Raw genomic sequence first — 20,593 nt, 5'->3', positions numbered from 1 at the left:
CCTCTGCTTTAAGGCCCTGTAATTCAAATCTCTCTTGTGGTTTAAAAGCGGTGATGAAACGTGGTATTGGTTCCACTTAATCGTCATCATCCTACAATGCTGATTACTGAGTCATAAAATATGCACCCTGGAGAAGTGTGGCTTTAGAGTAAATCACTCATTTTTAAGAAATCATCCCGGAAAACATCTTGAGAATCTCTCCCATGTTTAATTACTTTGAGCCAAAAATTCTACTCATTTATAAAGCCTCAAATTTCCAAAAACTGTGAATTTATTTTTACATGTTACAGACATAATGAGGTGAATTTTAAACATACAACTTCCCTGAGTCCTACTTTTACCAAATATTTACTGAGCATTTATTTTGTGGTAAGTTGTTATAGGGATGCTAAGAATTCAGCAGTGAAGGAAGGACATAAAAAATCTGCTTTCATGGAGTTTATATTCTAAAGAGGACAAGACAGGCAATAACCCTGTAAAAATCAAATAAAAGATATGACATTGCAAAGTTGGGCGCATTACAAAAAAAATGGAATCAGAGATGGAGGGGAGGAAGTACGTGTTTGGGAGATGCAATCTGCCCCTGTGTAGTCAGGGCAGGTGCAGTGGATGAGCAGGTGGCATGTGAGTGAAGACTGAAGCAGGGAGAGTGCAAACTCTTAAGCCACCAGGATTAACAGAGATGCAGGCAGGGAGAGGAGCAAATGCACGTGTCCTCAGGAAAGAACATGCCTGGCATGTTTTAACACAAGGAAGGCTGTGGCTTTGGAAGACAGTGAGGAAAGGGAAGCAAAAAAAGAAAAGATTTCGTAAAGATGGGGAGAGGAGTGGGCAGGGAAGTTCAGCGTCTTCTTTAGGACCCTGTAGGCAAGGATGAAGTCTTTGGAAATGGAAAGCATTTGGAGGTGCCTAATTTCCTAGAACTGTTCTAACAACCATCTGCAAAGTGGGTGGCTTAAAACAACATGACAGTGTGGCTAGTGTATTTATAAGAGGAATTTGGACACACAGAGAGGCAGTGGGGAGAAGGCGATGTGATGATGAAGGAGGCAGAGCAATGCATCTGCAAACCAAAGTCCATGGGTTGCTAGCGAACCACCAAAATCCAGAAGAGGCAAGGGAGGATTTTCTTCTATAGGTTTCTGAGGGAGCATGGGCCTGCCAATACCTTGATTTTAGACTTCTAACCTTCAAAACTATGATATAGACAATAAATTGCTCTTGTTTTAAGTCACCATGTTTTTGGTACTTTGGTACACCCACACATGGGCATACCAAAGAAAGTGGTTAACTGACATGTATCCTAAAGGCTTAATTAAGTTATGTCAACCTGGATATTAAGAGATTTGCAGATCTTATGGTCAGAATGGCTGTACATCCAGTGGTGCAAGCTGTCCTCAAGCTCAACTCAGAAAATTTGCTCTTCAGAACATTAGTTGATCTGCCAGATACTTTCAGTGGTATAAGTCTCGTTGACTTGATCCCAAATGTTCCTTGAAAGAAGTAAACATCTTGAAGAAACAGAATTAAGAAGTAAATTAATCCACTAAATGTGCTCGTGACATCTAAATCAACTGTTCTGGCAACCACCTCCCTCACAATCTCATCAGTTGCTCTTGCATAGGAAGAGACACAAGCAGAGCTGTTTTACATGCTTCTATAATTTGCCACGCACTGCCAAACCAACCTACAGCCTGAGGAATCTGAAAGTGAGCGTGAATCACGCATATGATTTCATAAGGCAAGGGCAACCAGAATTCAAATTAGGATCGTGATTTGCTAACTATGTAAGCTTTCATTACTCCAGCAACTCTTTTTCTGTGCTGCTATTTCCTTAGTTAAGATTGCTGTCGTGACTGTGCCACAATATATGGAAGCCAGTTAATTGCTCATTTCTGGTAGGCCTAGCTCTGTACACAGCCAGGTATCTATTTTCTCTCCTCTTCTTTTGATTGGCTAATAAGTAAATAAGAAGTAAATTTCAACACTTTCCATTTGGGCAAGCATATTCTGCAAGCATACATGCTGACATTGTGATATTTTTATATATTGTGTTGTGGGCACGCAGGCTCAGGCATAACTGAAACTTTCAGCCAATGACTGTTTTATTACTTACATTGAGCAAATGTTCCAAAGAGCAGAGTCGGAGAGCCCATCGTGGCTGGTCTCCTGGGGAGGCCACCTGCTCTGGTCAGGGATGATGGATGGCAGTTCTGCAGGACCTGCCACTGAGAGCTGCTGCCCTGATCAACAGCAGGGACTGTTTGTTCTGGGTTTCAGGGGTAAAGGTTTTGTTTTAGTGTGCCAAAGCCGCCAATGCAAAACTACCAGAAATTGGTTGGTTTTTATAACGGAATCTTTTGGGGTAAAAGTTTACAGTTCAGAACTGCAAAACAATGTCCTAATCAAGGCATTATCAGAGACGCTTTCTCACTGAAGTTCTTGACTGCTGGCAGGTATTGGAATCCTGCCCTGTGGCAAGGCCAGATGGAGGCTGATCTCTGCAGTCCTCTCTCACGTGGCAGGATCGCATGGCAAATCTCTCTGTGTGTCTCTGCTTCCAGTTCTGTTTATATACTACCCCAGCAAGAGGGCAGAGAATCACCCTGGGTCATGCCTCACTGACATGGTCCACTCAAAGACTCTAAGTGATCTACTTAAGTGAACTAATCAAAGGGACCCCTAATACAATCAAAGGGCCCCAAACTGACATCAGCGGATTAGTTGAAGAACATGAAATTTTCTGAAATTCACAAATAACTTCAAACTGTCAAATGTATGGCAGGTCACTCCATTAGACTTAACATGTCCCTGGGGCTGTGGAATGGAAACATTGAAACTTCTATACACAATAGGAAAGGAAGAGTGCTAGGTGAGGGCTAGGAGATGGGCATCAGATGTGTCATGACTTCTCCTGCAGACATCTAATTTTTCTTAAAGAAGAGGCACTAGATGATTCATACTACATTTGTAATGTTCTCTCTCTGGTGGTTTAAACTCTACAAAATCTGTAATATTGATAGTCTTTTATTAGAGGACAAAAATTAAGTATATATATATGTAATGTGAAGTAGCTGTTATTTCTAATTAATGCATTGAAAGTTTTTCTGTCTGCAACCTGATAAAACACAATCAAATTTAATCAATTTTTTTTAAACCTTAAAGAAGTCTTTGCCATTTCAAGGGGTTCATTAGCTCAGTCAGTCTATGAGATGGGTTGTCTTCACATGAACACATTGTACTACTTGTAATTAATTTGCAAAATAATCACACAGCACAACACAAGTTGAAGTAAAAAAAAAATGGTGTGGCTGAAGTGCTGTGGTTTGAAACATGTAACAGTATTCTACCTGCCACATGGTATCTGCTTCAGTGCTTTCTTTGCCTGAAATTCAATCTACTGCCCTTCATATAGAAATACTTGACTTTCTCATCATGACCTCCCTGGGCATCTAAAGTAATGAAGGAAATGCAGAGGTAAGCTTAGACAGTTCTTTTTGTATATACCACACACACACACACATATATATTCCATATCAGCAATGCAACTCTGTACTCCATATCAGCAATGCAACTGTGTCAATTTTGCTGTTGCTAGCCCACTCCCAAAGAGCAAACTTTCATAGTACCTAGTCTCTATACATATTTCTATGTCCATCCTCTCCTATCCCTAAATCCATCACTCTAACAGCCCATATCCTGAAATAAACAGAGGCACCACTATGGAGAAAGAGAGCACTACTCATCTGCCTATGTGCATGTCCCTCCCATTTCATAAAAGTTCATTTTCAGGAGTCCAGTGTCATTCTCCTGTAAGCCCTTGGTGTTCTGTGCTGCTTAATTCTCCCAATCCTCTCTTGAAAATCGTTGGGATCTGGGTCCTCCTGAGGTCCTCATAGCGAGGCTATTGCCTAGAGCCAAATGTTTCCTTTTACCTTCATTATCAGTAAATTGAGCAAATACAAAGATAAAGGCCAAAAGTTGTAGACATAGCTCAAAGATCACTAAAAGTAAATCTGAATATAGAAAAAAAAAATTTCTATATATCTACTTAGATTATGACCTACAATTTCCTAGTTCACAATTATTTCTGAGAGATTATTAATTGCTAACACATACACACAGATGATTACCATACTAAATGAAGCTTGGGAAACTGCCTCATAAAATATTTCTGTTGCATAATGTTTCACTCATTTGGATCCTATGAAAATTCCTGTACCGAAGAAGCTGGTGTAACTTTACGTCATCAAACTTGGCTTCCTAAACTTACCTGAGGGAACATATATTAAACTTTGTCATCATAACTACTGAGTTACTAAGATAAAAGAAACTATAGACTGTATCGCCAAGAGTTTCACATTGAGCAAAGGCATTATCTAAGAGTTAAAAGAGAAGAGCACCCAATGCTTCCTGCTTGCCAGGAGGCACTGTGGCGCTCACCCCTTACTTCACTGAGTTAAGATGTTGGCCCATTTTGGGTCACAATAATTCTATGGCTACTCCTTTTATGTTGCTTTTTTAAAGCTTCCTGAAATTCCTGCATTGATAGTCATTTCCCAAGACTTTGCAGGTCTTTAGTCCATTTAGTGCCAAATGCAAGCCACTTGAGAATAGATTACTTCAAATGTTAATGAATCACCTGGAGGTAGGTACTGTGTTTGGGCTTGCAAGGGCTTGTCACACCTGCAGCTAAATGGGCAGGGCCAGAGCACAGATTCAAAAAGGGGTACAGCACTGCTTTGGAGAGCTTCTTCTCTGAGGGGCTGGTCCGTGTGAGGGCAGTCAGAGGAAGAGGAGCTAGAAAGGACCTTGAGCACTGAACACAGAACTCAGGGTTTTGCCCGAGGCCAGTACTGCCTGGAACTCTCTTCAGGGGTGGAGGGGAGCCAGGGTGAGTTTCACAGTGGCACTTTTATTTATTGTGCCTTGCTATTCCTTCTCTTTGGATAAATACAGGATTTTTGTTGCCAGGGTTATTGATTCTTTCAGGCACCATAAATTCTCCCCAAGAAAAGTAACAAATCTGAGCAAATAAACTAAACCTGACTTTCTCTTTATAACCTAAAAAATAAAAAGCTATATATTTTAGGAACAGAACAGCAAGTACACCTTTCTTTAAAAGTCTTTGAAAGTTCGTATTAGTTTTTGTTTCTCTCCTAATCATTATATAGTTATATCTAAATTCTGATTAGTTCAAAGGTTCTGACAACTTTCCTATGTTCACTTTTGAGGTTACCTGTGATTAAAGTTCATATTGAGGAGATAAATATTGTTCTCCAGAAATCAGAACACAAAGCTAATCATCTTCTCAAACCACAGCCATTCCAAAGATATAAAATAATTTTATTTCAACCATAAAGCAAGGCACTTCTGTGGAAATTGGACATCATGTAGATTGTTTGAAAGCATATGTTTTTTTAAAAATTACACATGTACACTTATTCTAAGACTGGAATTGTAACACATGTACCCACTACATTTAGAGGATGTATTGAAAGAATTCTGTTGTTTAAAAAAATCCATTCTACAAAATTCTAGTGAGCTGTTACAGGTTTCCAAGATCCATTTAGGAAAATTGCACATTATTGATGTTTTGTGAAAGACAATGTCTTAAAATGTATTAGAGTAAATATCCTATTGGTGAAGTTTTTAGACTCATGCCTGTAAAACATCAGACAAAATAATAGAGTCCACAGCAATAGGCTCTATGCCTCATTTCAGCTGGTCGTTTAAGGTCCCCAGGGGGATTGAATTATGCAAAATAATTTGAATATGTAGTGGGAATGTGAAGGTGGGTAGACAAGGGAGTATAGACTGACGATCATGAGCTGATGTTTATTTAATCCAATTGAAACATATTCCATATTCCTGGCTGGTTTTTTTTTTTTTTTTTTAAGATAAGGTTTCAATGAGATGAAACGCGGTTTAAACACCTTGTGGAGGAGTAAGTTTTAAAGCTTGTGAGTTGCCTTTCATTTGCCACCCTAAGACCATATTGAGTCAAGTGGAGAAAATACCATTTTCTTTTTGAATTCATTAGTCAACCAGGAAAAAAAAAAGCAGTGTGAATACCAGTATGTTTGTTATTAAGAAATTCATTCTAATATCTTTAGCCCTACTGTTTATTACAACACGTTTTTGTGCTACACATTTTTTGCAACAAAATCCTATGGTGCAAAGAAAGTATAATTTACCTTTTTGTATCATAATCTTCTACTAAGCAAGGGCCATATATTATCCTTGCATTTTTTCTCCAGGTACAGCTCAAAGCTGAGTGCAGAAATCATGCACAAACATTTGGTGAATAAATCAATTAATGAAGGAGTATTTTCCCAATTAAAATATTACCCCAACAGTTGGATTTTTATATATTTTTGTAACTCATAAGATCATACAGTTCAATTCTATTAACTTACTCTACTATCTCATTATTTATTCAGATTCTATGTAAATTTTGAATCAAAACAAATCTGGAATTGCAATAGCATTTTTCTGAGGGATAATTTACAAGACTATTCCAGAAAAAAACAACTAAAGGGAAGCTTCTTGTGGTCATACAAATACAAAGAAACTTACTGGGTGAATAAAGAAAATTTGAGCTAACATTCCAATAACAATAATTGATCCAATTATTGCCCTTATGAAATATAAGTCCACAGTGTTTCCTAGTTTATGTTCAAAATAGCTAATCAGACCTTGGTTAATATCAGAATGATTGTAATCTTATAAAAATGTTTTTCAAATAAATATTTACATGAATAAAAAATACAAAGTTATCCCATTAATTTTGGCAACCATTTTAACCTTTCTAAGCCCCAAATTCCTGTGTCGTGTAATGGTCATAAAAACACATACCTTCTTGTGTCATTTATTTGATAAAATTACATGTAATATTGAAGCTGGGTAGGAAGATAGGGAATCAATAGGTGGATCTGGAACGCGGCAGAGAGTCCACGTGGACATCAATAACCCCAAGAAGGCGGCTGGAAGACCTCCCCAAGATTCTGCCACTCAGAACAAAGAGACTCCTTCTGGAAGCCAGGAGAAGCCCTGGATATTCCCCAAAGACTTTATCATTGGGCCCTCATGGGGGATTGATGGGTTGGGTAATCAATCAAAACAACAAACAGCTGGGGCTCCTCCCCTGCCATGAACAAAGAGGTGGAATCATTAATGGTTCAAAAAGCAGGTGCAAGGCCTGAACTTGCTCTCTCACCTGTGGACCGCTCTTCCTGCCCTCCATGCACTGCTCTCACCATTTTCCCTCTTCCATGTGGACACATAAGTAAAACCTGGCATTTATAATCTGTAATGGAGACTTGTAGTCTGTAAATCAGTCCACTTTATCACTTTTCAGCCCCTTTCTCTCTGCCTGGGACCCCTAATCTGTTTTATCTCCCATTTCTCATCCCTTTCTACCTGAATAAATTATTGGCCTAACTCACCTGACATGCTCTTGAAACTCATTTCTGCATCATAGCCAAGAACCTAGACAAAATCCAGTAACAATATGAAGCTCTTAGACAAGTACCAGTCAGTAATAAACAATAGTAGCTATTATTATTATTATTTAATATTCATGGAAAATCTCAAAATCTTTTTGCCCAGAGTTAAACAACTATTTTTTTTACCATTTTAAAAGGAAATTTAAATTGACATGGAATGCCATAAAATATTCTTGACACATTAATAATTCCTGAAATATTTGTATTTAAAATTTTTATATTATAAAATTTATATTTAATCCAAAAATAAAGGCTAATAAGTTAGATTGATTACAGTTTATAAAAGTATACACAAATAATTCCGTCCACAAATACAAAAATGAGAAAATTGTCATCATTCAAAGTCAACCAAATTTTATATCTTCTAATATACAGAGTATTCTTATAAATCAATTGTAAAAATTGATATAACAATGCAAAATAATAGGCAAACATTTCATAGCTGTAGACCCACAAATATCTAGTGTAAAATGAAAATTGCTCAGCCTTTTTCATAAAGACTACAAATTAAAAGTACACTGAAGTACGAGCGTTTTCTCCACTTTATTGGTTGACATCCTTTACAGTCCCCTCAAGGGATTCCGATGTTGTTGGCCCAGAGACCTTCCAAGTTGGTCAATGAGTTGAGAGTTTAACTTTCACTGACCACTAACACAGATTCCTATTTTCTTTAACACAAAATGCTTTATAAATTGCCTTCTCTTGATGGTCTTTGGAGAAACAAATAGAATCTGATATGCAAAGTGCATGGATATTAAATATAGACATATATACATATGAAAATATTTTTATATTGTGAATCTAAATTCCAACAATAATTTTTCACTTTATTTTTAAAAAGCACTTAAGGGATTTTAATGAAATAAAATGAAGATGGAAGATGCCTGCCTTCCATCTGTATAAAAGGGTATTTCACTGTTCTGCTCATGATATTATTTCAGCTCATGAATTTTAATTTTCCCCCCATGATTTCAGGATGAAGAGTGGGCTTGTATCTGCCTATTAAGGGAACAGAAATAAATATGGTTCAAAAACCTAAGATATAGAGAATTAAAGAAATAGGAAAGATGATATCTCATTGTTGAGATATTTCTTTGATTCTCTATATTTTAGGTTTTGAATCATATTTATTTCTGTTCCCTTAATAAGCAGATATAACCTTTCTACACATGCCTCTTCTGTTACTATTACCAGACCTGTGGTTGGCATTTGGTTTGGTGTATACTCAGGAGACCTGAATCTCTGAACAGTCCATGTGACTGCCAGGTCCAGGGCCTCAGCAGACTTGTAGCTCCTACCCTCTGGTTTCTTGGACTTACCCTGGTCAGCTGACAGGGAAGTGAAGAGGGTCAACCACCACACCAGGGAGCCAAGAGTGCCTACAGCTGCAAGCAGGAGAATTGCATCCATCATCCACGTGGAATCTAAACCCCCTCTTGATTTAGAGGGAGACTGGACATAGCCATCTTAGGTCCACAAGATGGAGGAATAGAGTATGGATTAGAGTGGACTTACTGGTGTTCTGCTGGGGAACTACTGTGATTAGTAAGGGAAGAAATTGTAGTAGTGATATGGAGAGGTTGGCCATGGTGGCTGCTGATGGTTGGGAGAGAGAAGAAGAGATATGGTGTGGGGGCATTTTCAGGGGTTGGAGTTGTCCTGGTGGTGCTGCAGGGATGGATGCTGGACATTGTGTGTCCTGTTGTGACCCACTGGGTGGACTGGGGGAGAGTGTGGACTACAATGTGGACCACTGCCCATGTGCTGCAGTGGTTCTCCAGAATGTATTCACCGGGTACAGTGGATGTGCCACAATGATGGAAGAGTTTGTTGGTGTGGGAGTGGTGGCATGGGTGGGGTGGGGGGATATGGGGACCTCATATTTTTTGAATGTTACATTTAAAAAAAAATAAAGAAGAAAAAAAGAAATAGAAAAGAATAATAGTTTATTTTCATAAATTCTATAAATTATAGGATTAAGGAAAGTACTAGTGATGAAAATAAATACAAATGAATCAACACACATCAATGGCCAGAACAAAATTCAGTCAACACCAGTCAGTGAAGACACTCTCATGCATGCTGTCTAGATGTTGTCAACTGTGCCCAGAACTAACACGACATGGAAGACTGAACTTAGAATGATGGGCAAAATTACATCATGCCAGTGCAAACCCAGGGAAACATTTCTTTATAAAGGAATGATTTACTTGGGCTTGCACAGAACAGATAATTCATATAACCCAAATAGATAAGTGATTGGATAGATTATAGATAGGTAGATAAATAGATAGATATTAGATAGATAGAGAGAGAGAGAGAGAGAGAGATGATGATGATGATGGATAGATAGATGAATGGATAGATGATAGATGGGTGAATGGATAAGTGATAAATATTAATAGGTAGGTAGGTAGATAGAATGAATAGAAAGAAAAGAAAGAAGGAAAGGAGAGAAAGAAAGAGAAAGAGAGAAAGGAAGGAAGGAAGGAAGAGGGGGGGGAGGGAGGGAGGAAGAATGATGGTTGGGTGTCTTACTCATGTTTACTGTTTAGGGATTGGATAATGCCTTCCACAAAAATATGTTTAAATCTTAATCCACATTCCTGTGAATGTGAACCCATTTATCAACACAATCTTTGAAGATGTCACTATTTAAGTTGTGGCCAAACTGAATGAGGATGGACCTTAATCCAATATCACTACAGTCCTTATAAAAAACAAACAAACAAAAAGATATAGAAGCAGAAGCCAGAAGAGGAGACAGAAAGAGATAGCCATGTGATGGAAGATTGCCAGAAAGTCATTTTCAGAATGCTATGGACTTTGGAGAAGTATGGCCTTGCTGACATGTGATCATAGACTTCTAGCCTTCAATATTGTGAGCCCATAAGCCCCTTAAGCCAAACAGTGTGTGGTATTTTTTATAGCAGTTCTGACAAACTAAGACAGTTATAGATATATAGCTACACGCAGATCACAGCTCATACTTTCTGTGTTCTCAGGACCACAGTCTGTTGTTGGTTCTTTTTATGTAACCAGTAACATCAAACTGCTCTATGACTTAGAAAGAGGAGATAAATCTATAATTTTTACATAATGAATTTCATTATCCATGTGTTACCAAATCTAATTATTTTATTTTTATATATACTGTATATATTTACTTTTTTCTTTGTTATTCACATAAAATATCGTACAGCTCAAATTTAGAATGTTCTATCTTATAAAACATTTTAATGGTTTAATTTCTCTTTAATATGTATCCCTTGATACATTGGGAATTTTTTTAGTGTTGCACCAGGAAGTATGGAAGTAACATTTTTTTTCCTTGATATTGGCATCCAGTTTTTCAAAGAATAAAGAATGTATTTTGTTTCTTTTTTAAATTGTTTGCTCGGTTTAAGAGTCATTCAATGCTTTTTAAATTATGTAAGCTATAATTTATGGTTTACATTATTTCAATGATTTATTTCTCTGTCTTTTATGTTCCTTCAATAGAAGTTTAATTATTCTTGATATATGATATGTTTTAATTTTTGGTGAGATCTTTCCTACATCATCGCTATTCTTTTCATTTCAGAAGATATTAAGTTGTCTTACTCATTTATTTTTTAATGAATTTTAGGATCATTTTGTCAGGTTTCATAAAGTATCTTATTAAGCATTTAATTGGAAATGCATTAAATCTATATCTTAACTTGTAAAGAGTTGTCATATCTTAATGTATTCTTTTCAATTACATTTGTACAAATCATGGATTTTCATGCTTGCAAGCAACCTTTGAGAACTACCTGACCATCTATCTAATGTTTGACTCATCCCACTGCTCTGCCAGGGGTAAATGTATAGCTGAATCATTCTTTGTAATAACACAGTAAGTGTCTTGTTTCATGTTGATGCTTTGTTTTTAATGGTGTGTTTTTCAAACAACAAAACACAGTGGGCTTCCAGAGAAGATTTCTACAAGAGACGGCATATATGCTGGACTTTACCATTGGGTAAAAATAAAGGAAAGGCTTAATCCAGAAAAAATAAATATTTTAAAAAACATGAAATTTTACAATAAATAGCAAGCATAGGAAGCTTTAAGAATCTCAGTATAGTTGAACCTAAAAATTCTAATTGATACAAATTTGAGTCTTGACTAAGCATTTATATTTGGGGTTATTTTCTGTGCAATTCCGAGGAAAGTTTGAACACCGTGTACCTAATACCATCCCCGGACATTGTAGGGCAGTGCCAAGCTGTGCTCCTGGAGCTACAGACGTGGCCTGACAGCCGCTGTTTCTCCCTTGCAGGCTGACGACATGGATCTTAAAATAGTTTTCTGTTAATTTAGCTTGTCCCACCACGTGTCACAGAAGTGCCCGTGAGGTTTCCATTCCTTCATCCTCCCATCACCCCGCTCACGCACTCTGCTAAGTTGCCCACCAAAGGAATTGACTGCATCACTGAATCTCTGAAATGGCGTCTGCTGGATACCTTGCATCCTTCTTTAAATTAAGTGGCATCCTTCGTTTTGAAATTCTTCCTTTGTATTTCTAAACATTTGAGGCAAAACAGTTTTGGGGGTATGTTTTTAAGGTGTTATACTGAGCAGTGTTTAACTTGTAAAAAGAAATATGAGGCTTTGATTTTCGAATGCCCAGGAATTTTTTTTTAATGTATAATTTTCAAATAACTTACCTACCAACTTCATATACATCATGAAAGTTCTTTGAAAATAACTCTCAAACTTTAAAATGTATTTGTAGACTTAGGCATGTTATGCCTTACCATATAATTAGCAGTTCTTATAATTATATTTTAATCTTCAATTCGTTTTATATTTTTAACTCCTTTTGTGATATTTCCAGGTTTTTAAAATCTTATATCTATTGATTTATTTATGGCCAATATTTTTTGTTATCATGTTCTGCATGACAAATTTCTTTGATACTGTTTTCAAAGACCTAGTTCTTAATTTCCATTATATATTCAACTATTTTGGGTTTTCTTTCTAATTTATTTCTTATCTTCTAATTTCCTTCATCTTAGTATTTCTATAGAATATTGCCTTCCTAGTATTTACTTAATTTACTTTTTTAATTAGGAAAAAGATTTAACTCTATAACCTTCTCAAAATTATTTCAGTTTATTCTTTAAAAACTGATAATTACCAAAGTCATCAATATCATTGCCTAATATGTTACTGTTTACTATGACAATTAATATTTACTATTGTGTTTACTATATTGTGTCCTTCTTTCCTTGCTAACCCAATGGTCACTTATGTCAGATTTTTTAAAGACAAGATAAACATTTCTTGTTTAACTGTTATGTAATCATTAAATAATTAATATAAATTATTTTATTAATAGAATGTTAATTTCATGTTATGTGATGTTTGTTTAATGCTATTAAAAATAAAATGAATACTATTAATTGAATAATGTATTTATATAGTTAATTGATAATTACTCATACTAAAATTCACTTGAAATGAATGATTGCTAACTGGTTAATTTGCTGCATTTTTTGAATGCATTTTTAGTGATAGAATTTTTAAAGTTTCATTTTGAATGGCTAAGGGCCCAATTTTAAGAAATATCCCATTTTCATTTAGGGGAAATTTACATATATTTTCTATTAAATATTGTCAAGTATTTAGACATTATACCTTATTAAAAATGTCGAAATCTTTTATGTTTTTTTTTTCTCATTAATATATGTCCTACAAACTCTTTCATATTAAAATGTTATGTTTTTGCCTAATTTCATGTATATTTAAGAATTTTTTATATACCAGTACTATATTTGGTGGGCATTATAGTTAAGGTGTTAGAGAGTGTTTTCTACGTGTTGCAAAGTAGACAATTTAACTCACTCTCCCCAACTTAGCACGTTTTAATAAATTAAAACAAGGACACTTTACTTCTCATAATTAATGCTGGAAAATAGTTCTGAACTGATGGCATATGTGTACATACTGCTGCATGAAACACATTTTGAATGCGACTACTTTGTCTATTTGCAGCACCTTTGTCTCTGAGCCAGACCTCTTTGTTGATAATGGCTATATCCGCAGCTTCCCCTCAGGCCACAAGGCACTGAAAGTTTTGCCTCTCCATCATTTCACTGGTACCTTCATTCCCTTCTACAGGAAAATGTTTTGTTTTTAAATTGTTTCTATAGTAAAATATATCCAGTTTAACATATCTACCTTTAACCAAACCCAGATATATAATTCGATTGTGGTAATTACATTTATAAAGCTGTGCTAGCATTACCATCACCTATTACCACAACTTTTCTAGCACCCTCAAGAAAAAATTGTAATAATTATGCTTTAACTTTCTATTTCCAAGTTGTCCCCAGCCCCTGGTAACCTCTATTAGTTTTTATGACTCTATGAATTATTTCTAATTATTTCACATTCATGATATCATATGATGTTTAATCTTTTGTGTCTGACTTAACACTTAACAGGATATCTTAAGCCATATTGTCGATATACAAGTACCTCATTCCTTTTCATGGCTGCATAATATTCCATTGAGTATGTATACCACATTGTGTTTCTCCATTCATCTATTCATGGACACTTAGGTTGATTCCATCTTTTGGCAATCGCGGATAATGTTACTATGAATATCAATGTGCAAATAACTTTTCAAGTCCCTGCTTCCAATGCTTTTCATTATAAACCTAGAACTGGGATTGCCAGGTCATATGGTAACTTTATACTTAACTTTAACCACCGAACTCTTTTCCATAGTGATTGCACTAGTTTGTAGTCCCACCAAAAATGAATTAGTGTTTCTCCAGCACTTGTTTATTGTTTTTTGTTAATAGTGACCATTCTAGTGAATGTGACATGGTATCTCATTGTGGTTTTGTTTGCATTTCCCTAATGGCTAATGATGTTGTACATCCTTCATGTGGTTTTTTGGGCCATTCATGACTCCTTGGAGAGCTGTCTATTCAAGTTTTTGACCATTTTTTAATTGGATTGTTAGTCTTTTTCTTGTTGAGTTATAGGATTTCTTTATAGATTCTAAAAATTAAATGCTTATCAGATATATGATTTCCAAATATTTTCTCCCTTTCCGGAGGGTGTCTTTTTATTTTTTGAGGAAATCCTTTGATGCATGAAAGTTTTTAATTTTGATGAGGTCCCATGTATCTCTATTTTTCTTCTGTTGCCTGTGTTTTTGGTATACTTTCTAAGAAACTATTGCCTCAAAGTCCAGAAGATGATTCCTGGCTTTTTCTTTTAATAGTTCTGAGGCTCACTTCTTATATTTTGGTCTTTCACCAATTTTGAGTTAATTTTTGCATATGGTGTGAGTTAGGTATTCCCCTTCATTGTTTTGCATATTTTATCCAATTTCCCCACTATTTGTTGAAAATACTATTCTTTTCATATTGAGTTGACTTGACACCTTTGTCAAAAAATCAATTGGCCAGATGCCACATAGTCACGGGTGGGGTGGGTATGTCTGCCTCTGAGTTAGGCAGTGGCCCTCCTCTTTCTCTTCCCCCTAGAAAGTGCCGGCTGCCCTGAGGAACCTGGGTTCCCACCCTGGAGGGGTGGCTGTCTGGAGAGGGAAATGAGCTAAAGAAGAAAAAGCAAGTAGCCATCTCTTCACAGTCTCAAAGGGTGCTTGCCTCTCTATGGGGGTTTTGGGAATGTTGAGACAGCCTTGGAAGCCATATTTCAATGTTCTACAAAGAAAACTTCTTATTTGTATAATGTAACAGAAAGGGTCAGAAATATTAGACAAATAAAGTGTGGGGTATATTAAGCAAGATAAACATCTCTGAAAGTAGTTATGGAAGTCCTAGTTCTGCAGATATATCTAATAACATTAAGGAACTTTGGAACAAATTCTAAGAGTATCTGATAAAGAAGTACAAGGTTTAAAAGTAAAAGTAACCAAACTGAAAAAGGAATAAATTTTAGATGCACTAAGATTAGAAAAATAGTTCATCTTCTTGGTGAAAACTCAGACAGCCCAACCAACAATTCAGAGAGCAGCAGAAAGTCCTTCATGAAACTATCAAAGTTTTAGAAGATTGGTTCAGAGCAGGATTATGTATTTGCTGTGCAGTAACTGAAGAACAAATGTCAAAAACCAGCAAGAGTTTGAAAATATTAGGCAGCAGAATATTAAAATATCAAAAGCTTATGAATGAAAAGAATACAGGAAGAAAAGAAAAAACCTTTCTGAACAACTGCAGCAGAAAGTTGGGAATAATCAACTGCCTCAAGCAACTCACCTTGAATTTGAAGATGTTATTCCAGATTAACCAATAACAGCCTTTACATTTTCTGGAGTTAACCAGCTTCAAAGAAAGGAAAACCTCCATGTCGAACATGTAGAACAAACACATACTAAACTGGAACATTCTCTGTGTACAAATGAATTGAGAAAAGTTCCAAATTCTTCAACTCATTCACAACATAACCCTAATGAAAGTGAAATTCTAGGGGCTGATGCATGGAAGGTTGATCAAAGTCAATCTTCTATAGCTAAAACACATGGAACAAGCAGTTATCCCACTAAGCTATCTTTTAATTTAGCTATAGTTATTGTTGAAACTTATGGTTCTAAAAGAATCTGAATCTCAAGATCCTGAGTCCTCTTGGTAATGAGCTCCACCACTGTCTGAAAGAAGAACACAAGAAACAACCTTTTAAAAAATCCACAAGAAAGAGTGAAGATGGTTTAAGATTTTCAGATTCTTCTTCAAAGACTCCTCCCTAAGAAGAATTAACTATTAGCTTATCATCTCCTGTTTTTGGAGCTACCTTTCATGTGAAAAATAGTTTAGGTTTGAATACAAGCCTGTTACTTTCACTTTTAGAGACTGGGCAAAAAAAAAAAAAATCTTTGTGAATATAAGCCCATTCAGCAACACTTCTAATTCCAATCAGAGAAAGCTAGATCAAAATCTGAAGATAGCATCATTTTCATGCATCATTATCTTAGGTCTGAAATGAACATGATCATGATCATTAGGCAGTCATCTTCTAAAAAATAAATGCTTACAAATAAAAACAAATGAGTATGTAGGTGTACAGCATATTACTGCTCACATTAAACATGTCATTATTGATAAAGATAAACATTTGGTGCCTCTGAAACCACTGGGAGAAAGAACATCCAAAAGGAAGAATACTGAGCAAGAAAGTGAACATGAAGTAAATTGCCCCCAAGCCTTTTTTGATAAAGAAAATGCTTTTCTTTTTCCAATGGAAAATCATTTTCCATCAATGTTGACTTGTTGATGGGTAAACCAGTGGATCTGTCTGTTTGGTTTTCAAATATTCAATATCAAGAGAATAAACAAGGAAATGACACCTCTAAAAATAGGTCCAAGCAAGTGACTATTTATGAGACTTTGAAAATCATTCCAAAGAGTTCTTACTCAACTTGTAAGGCCTTGCATTGGAGCTGCATTGTTAACCAAAGATTCCCCAGAGGATCTCTATGTATAAAAATGCATCCTCCAGTCCTTAAATCCTCTCCAGATAATAAAACACCATTACAAATAAAAGAAGAATATCCAAAATATCCAATCTTAAAAGTCTCTCCAAAACCATGGGAAAATTTGGAGACACAGAACTCTTTGATGACATGAAGGGGGCATGACATGAATGGCTCACATTCTCGTGAGCCAATAAAAATGAAAACCAGGTCAGCCCAAGAAGCATTTGAATTTGCATCAGTTCCTCAATCAAATCCATGTAGAATTGCTAAAGCAAAGTCTCTACAAAACAATGAAGACATATTTTTAAAAAGTATCCAGTGGAATATAAATCTAAGAGTAGACCTTTCTCAGTATAAAATGGATATTACTCTAATAGATATAAAGGATGTCAGTCAGTTAAAATTAGGAGGAGAAGAGACAGTAGATCTGGAATGTACATTGGCTATTGGAACCATACTTTTAAAAATGAAGAAGCAAGAACAGAAAAGAGAAACACATCCAGATGTGGAAAGAATGATGAATTATAGATTGGAAGATATGTTAGAGTGGACAACACATGAAGAATATGATTCCTGTTTAGCAGATAGTTTTTCCCAAAGTAGTAGATGAAAAGGAAGAATTCTCAGCAGCCACAAAGGCACTAAACACCCACGGTGATAAACATGATAAAGTTTTAAACAAAAAGCATATGTGGAGCCATATTTTAAAGGTGATGAAAGGGAGACTACCTACAAAATTGGGGGTTAGTAAAAAAAAAGAAAAAAGAGAATTGCTTGGACATACATTAAAGGGATGTGAAATTTACTATGCAGGTATACCAGCAGAAGAATAAGAAAAGAAATAAGTTCCTCCTCAAGACACTGATTCTACTACATTCCACCAAACACACCAGAGAATTTCTGGGAACTTGGTTTTCCTTCCACTCAAACCTGTATTGGGAGAGGTTACATTAAGGAAGATCTTGATCCTTGTCCTCATCCAAAAAGATGGCAGCCTAACAATGCAATGTTTTCTCCAAAAGGGAATGTGCAGAAGACATACATGTAAGTAAAAATTGGAAAACAAAGGACATTTTTTTCCTTTTTTAAAATTTATAGTTAAAGTTTGTATTAAAACTGAATATTTTGACCTCCTATAAACTAATTTAAAATCAATGTTCTATTAAAAATGTTTTAAAATACCATTTACCAAACACAAAACTATTTAAAATGTAGATGAGTTAATGTTGTATTTTCTTCCTTTTGCATCTTTAAAACAATAAGTTGTCTTCATTTTGTACTAAAATTTAAGAGTTGTTTATTTACTTTATTTGATAGTGACTAACTACAATTTCAAATTTTAAAAAATCAATTAGCCATTATTTTATAGGAAGTTCCATGAAGATGGCATTGGAGTAGGCGGGCAGGGCTCAACTCTTTCAAAAAACAATGGAGAAAGAACAAAAAGCTATTGTGACACCTGCTTTAGGGGTCAGCAGACCAGGGCAGTGTTACACAGCTCCCAGAAGGGTGAGAGACAGAGAGATGATGAACCCAAAAAGACAACATGAGTTACCAAAACCCCCAGCAGTAGGGAAAAGCTCCTTTCCCCCACAACCAAGATATTAAGCTGGGGTAAAACCTTGGCTCACTGCAGCTGACTGAGAGGGGAACACATCTTTTACTCTGTTAGCTTTTGAAAAGAAAAATGGAGGAGGATTTGGGAGGCTTCTCTTCAGTGAATTCAGCCAGAAGAGCCTACTTTGAATCACAGTTTTGGCAAGACCAAAACACAGGAAAGCAGAAATTGAAAGAAACAACTCTGAGAAAAGGTGTGCTGATGAGCACAATCTGCTGGCCAGTATGGAATATGAATGGACAAAAACTGCTTTTATTACTCTCTGTAAGCTGAGCAATTTGTTAAACTAAAAACCAAAGAAGAGCTGTGGAAAAAAATGAACAGTAAGCAAGAGAGATAAATTGGCCATCAGAGTAAATTCACCAACATATTCAGATGCCTAGACATAAGCAAAAAATTGGAAGCAATACTAGGAAACAGGAAGAGATGGCCCAGCTAGGGGAACAAACCAGATATCCTGAAGAGATAAAGTATTTGAGACAATTAATCAATGATAATCACCTAACTCTCATAAATCAATTCCAAGAATTTAAAGAAAATATCACTGAAGAGATAAAGAATATTAAGAAGACACTGGGTGAGCATGAAGAACAATTTTAAAGGCTGCAAAGAAAAGTAACAGACCATATGGGAATGAAAGACATGACTGATGAGATGAAAAATACATTAGGCATACATAAGAGCAGATTTCAATGGCTCAAAGACAGAATTAGTGATTTCAAAGATAGAATATCTGAGCTGGAAAACACAGAACAACAGAAAGAGAAGAAAATGAAACAAATGAAAGAGTCTTATGGAACTGAATGACATTAAAGGGTGAAAAGACAGGCACTAGAATGATATGACAACAGAAAGCCAAAGGATAAAATGGATAAAGTAAGTAATGCTTTTACAGTAATAACATTGAATGTTAATGGCTTGACCTCCCCGAAGAGGATAGATTGAATGGATTAAAAAATATAAGCCAGCTATATATTGTCTATAAAAGACTCACCTCAGATGTAAGGATACAATCAGGTTAAAAGTAAAATGTTGGAAAAAAAATATTCCATGCAAATGGTAACCAAAAGAGAACTGGAGTAGTGGTACTAATAGTGGACAAAGTAGATTTTTAAATGCAAAACTGTTATAAGGGATGAAGAAGGTCAATATATATTATTAAAGGAGCAAGTCATTAAAAAAAAATAACTACAATAAATATTTATGCACCTAACCTGAGTGCCCCAAAATACATGAGGTACACACTGGCAAAGCTGAAGGGAAAAATTGATGTCTCTACAATAATACTAATAGTTGGAGACTTAGGTACACTTACATATCAGTTAAAACATCTGGATAGAGGATAAGTAAAGAAAGAGCTTGAGTAATATGGTGAATGAACTAGAGCTAACAGACAACTATAGAGTATTGTACCCCCAAAGAGCAGGATAACCATTCTTTTCAAACAGTCGCAGATTCTCCTCCAAGATAGACCATATATCTGTCACGAGACAATTCTCAACAAATTTTAAATGATTGAAATTATATAAAACACATTGACCATAACACAACAAAGCTGGAAAAAATAATGGAAAAAAGGAAAAGTCATAAATATATTGAGATTAAATAACATACTCTTAAATAATCAGTGGGCTAAAGAAGAAATTGCAATCGAATTAGCAAATATCTTGAGACAAATGAAAATGAGAACAAAACATATCAAAACCTATGAGACACTACAAAGAGAGTGTTGGGTGGGAAGTTTATAGCCCTCAAAACTTCCATGAAAAAAGAGGAAGAGATAAAAATTGAAGCTCTAACTGCATACCTAGAGAAACTAGAAAAAGAACAGCAAATTAATCCCAAACAAAGTTGAAGGAAAGAAATAGTAAAGATCAGAGCAGAAATAAATGAAATCAAAAACAGGAATTAATAGTGAGAGTCAACAAACCAAAAGTCCATTCTTTGGAAAGATCAATGAAATTGGCAAACCCTTAGTTAGAATGATA

The 20,593-nt window shown here is 35.6% G+C and overlaps 1 pseudogene; it reads left to right on the top strand.

Annotated features, from left to right (window-relative positions):
* Positions 1-18,039, top strand: part of LOC101425662 (DNA endonuclease RBBP8-like) — a 75,764-nt pseudogene extending 57,725 nt beyond the window's left edge.
* Positions 18,040-20,593: the final 2,554 nt, after the last annotated feature.

The sequence above is a fragment of the Dasypus novemcinctus genome, chromosome 5 (assembly GCF_030445035.2).
Source record: "Dasypus novemcinctus isolate mDasNov1 chromosome 5, mDasNov1.1.hap2, whole genome shotgun sequence".
Classification (NCBI taxonomy): domain Eukaryota; kingdom Metazoa; phylum Chordata; class Mammalia; order Cingulata; family Dasypodidae; genus Dasypus; species Dasypus novemcinctus.
The sequence above is the reverse complement of the archived record's forward strand: the minus strand, read 5'-3'. Positions and strand labels throughout refer to the sequence as shown.